The sequence below is a fragment of the Amblyomma mixtum genome, chromosome 1 (genome assembly GCF_055824585.1).
Source record: "Amblyomma mixtum isolate Tamu chromosome 1, ASM5582458v1, whole genome shotgun sequence".
Classification (NCBI taxonomy): Eukaryota; Metazoa; Arthropoda; class Arachnida; order Ixodida; family Ixodidae; genus Amblyomma; species Amblyomma mixtum.
This window is the reverse complement of record NC_143012.1, coordinates 85617712-85620714: the sequence shown is the minus strand read 5'-3', so window position 1 is coordinate 85620714 and position 3003 is coordinate 85617712. Positions and strand designations below refer to the sequence as shown.

The following is a 3003-nucleotide window of genomic DNA, read 5'->3' as shown; positions in this document are numbered from 1 at the left end:
CGAATCCACTTCTGATGATTAGAATGCTTGTTTGCGGAGATACGCGCTATGAAATTGAAATTCGGCCCCTCCTGCCGCTTGCGTCGGGCTGTTCGTACTACGAGCGATACAAGCCAGTTGACTGAATTCAATTCGCAATTGGAATGCAATTCGCATTCTTGCCTTCTCCGCTCCCGCCAGCACTTACTGGTGCACAAATACCAGAAATTGTGCAATTACACGATCTAATAGGTTGGTACGCTAATGGAACGCTATTACCACTTACTGACAGGCAGAATCGCCGCACCTGTGTTGAGAATTCCAATCTCAATCGGGTCGGGGCACTGCTCAAGTCGCTGCGTTTGTTGTATCTCTGGCACGGTTACGCATAGTGTGGATTTATTTTTTACAGTGCATTCGATGCGATTTCAGTCGAATAATTTATTACAATGCATGGCAGAGTTTATCGTCCTGTGCATGCTGTGCTGTGTATTTTTTCATCTTACGTTGCCATGGATGCATTTTTTCTCACTTTGCAGTTGGGTAAAAGGTCGTGTCGCCGCTTCTATTCATGCCATGCTGTGCAAATTAAATTAGTATTTTTGGACTAACGACATGTTTATTTTTTTCAGGTGGCGGTCCCCACACCCTCCCGATATTGACGATCATGTGGGGCGGCGAAATGAAGTTGTGGCCAAATTTGTGAAGTCCTCACCTAGAGTACTGCTGAATTAAAAGAACACTGCCAAGGCCGTCCAAATACTTGATCTCTTAAAATTATGCGCAGATTATAGTTTGGTAACCCAGGCGCTGCGCTTCGTTCCGCGCCCGATATTGGGCACAGGTAGTGGGCTTGTTTCTGTCGGCATTTCGTTCACAAAGTGCGCTAACGTTTAAGCTTTTTGCTGGCGCAAGTATTTTTTGTTCCACAACTACGCCCCCTGCCAATGTAATTTGGGACCGGCGGAAAAGCGGTGAAGAAATGGACACCGCAGACGTGCTGAGACCTTCACATAACATGGTGCGCGTACATACTGGCGGCGTTTGTTTTTTTCTACTTTCGTCGACTATTTCCGCAACCGACAATAAAACTATGATGTCTAGAAGACGTTGGTGTTTCGTACAACATAGCTGTTTTTGTTGTACAGACGCAAACACGCGCGTGACCGGTAGCTACGCAGCCGCGGACGTTGCTCCGCGCGCCGGATTATCAGCCCAGGGGAGGACGGCAACAGTGGGGTGTCGCGCAGCGCACGTGTTTGAGAGTATTTCTCCCTCTCCTGCCCGCTCCTCGTAAAATGGTGTATAGGCAACGGGCAATCGTCAGGAGCCGCCACGATCGCTGAACAACCAGCGCCATCTGGCGGGCAGGCGGGGAACATATCGCAGGATTGCTCCGCTGTAGCAGACGGCATGGCAGCCTTGCGCGAGGCTGGTAGAATGGCGGTGGAAAGCGTGCCGATAGTTATATCGGCGGCATTTCGCGATTTGGACGATTTAAATTCCTTCTTCCGAGGAGCGAACTTGAAAAAGGGCAAGCTTTTGCTTGAAGCCGGTCACGTGCACAACGTGAAAGAGCTCGTGCTTTCAAGCGGCTCCGAAATAAGGGGGAAATGCATGGCGCAGACTAAAATCAACGCGCCGCCGAAGAGCGTGGAGATCGAGGTAAGCTACGTCTGTTCATCGCTTGTATTTTTCTGGCTCGCATCTCTCATTGTTATTTCAGATTGACAACAGCAGGAGAATCATCGCAGCACGTTGCGACTGTCGTGCCGGTGTCGCGGGGAAGTGTAAGCATGCGGCGGCTGTCGCGCTGTTCGTACAAAACACTACTGGAGAATCGAGGACCAGCGCGGCGAGATCCTGGCGCGTTCCATCGGCAAAAAAAGTGTACCCCAAGCATTCGACAGTTGGCGCTCCCAAAAAGGAGAGAGGTGGGTTTTTGGAGCTTTGTTTATCCCTGTAATCAAACGCTGAACCTTTACCAGAGGCGTCAAGAAACAACATAATCCTCTGCAAACGCTCCTGATGCTGTTCTTTTTTTATAATTTTTCAGTGCGTGCCCAAAGCTTTCCAGTCACACATGTGCTGCAGTTTTTTGGTGGCATCGAATGCCCGCTAACAGATATGCTTCGTGCAGAAGCTGGCACTATTGAAGAATCGGCTTTCACACCTATCGCATTTTGCTCAGATCAGCCTCTAGAGCTTTTTCAGTGGGACAGGGACCGGAGGAAGTTCCACAGTTATGTTGTCAAAACTCGCACTGACAGCAAATTAGTTCTTGAAGCAGTTTGCTTCCCGAACAGGTTTGTGCTTCGTTCTTTTGTAATTTTCGTTACCTCAGCTGTACATTTTAGTTATCCAAGAGAAAACAGCTGCCAAAGGCGTCACTACGGCCAGCTGCACTCGGTGCAGCGGCGTGACAACGACCCCCCCCCCCCCCCCCCCCCATGCAATACCTCAGCTTTTAACATAACACTGCTACCTCTGCCCCCCTCCCCATTTGTCTTTTTACACATGCAGCGCTGCATCCGTCCCTTTGGTAACGCTTCTAAGAGCATGTAGCATTGATGTTGAGAGAGCTGCAATAATTTGGGGTGCTTTCCCACTTTCTCTGTACTTCAACCTACCTAGGCTCTCAGACTGGGAGAGAGACCTGTACGCATCTCTGCAACCTGATGATGTTGCTGCTTTGTCGACTCGGACATTACACGACAGAAGCGAATGGAAAAATGAGAGATTCCCGAGAATCACTGCAACAAAGGTAATTCGCCGTTATCTATATCATTGCAGACGAGAAGAAAGGAGTACGGAATTCGACACAGACCGAAACCTAGTGAACTATGGAGGAGAACTTGAGCTTGCTTGCCATGTTTTGGCAACAGGACTTATCTCCCCTTGTCGAAACACTGGCAAGCAAATTGATGAGTCACATCCCTCATTATTTGTTTTGTGCTTTGTCCACAATTTTATTCATTACTAAAATTTATTTTTCCAGATACACCTGTATGAATGTGAGCAATG

The 3003-nt window shown here is 48.6% G+C and overlaps 1 long non-coding RNA gene across 1 annotated transcript; it reads left to right on the top strand.

Moving 5' to 3' along the window:
- The first annotated feature begins 1198 nt into the window (after positions 1-1198).
- Positions 1199-2737, top strand: LOC149367093 (uncharacterized). The gene is made up of 3 exons (XR_016286957.1): positions 1199-1644; positions 1706-1913; positions 2614-2737. It is a non-coding gene; the product is annotated as an uncharacterized LOC149367093 (long non-coding RNA).
- The last annotated feature ends 266 nt before the right edge of the window (positions 2738-3003 follow it).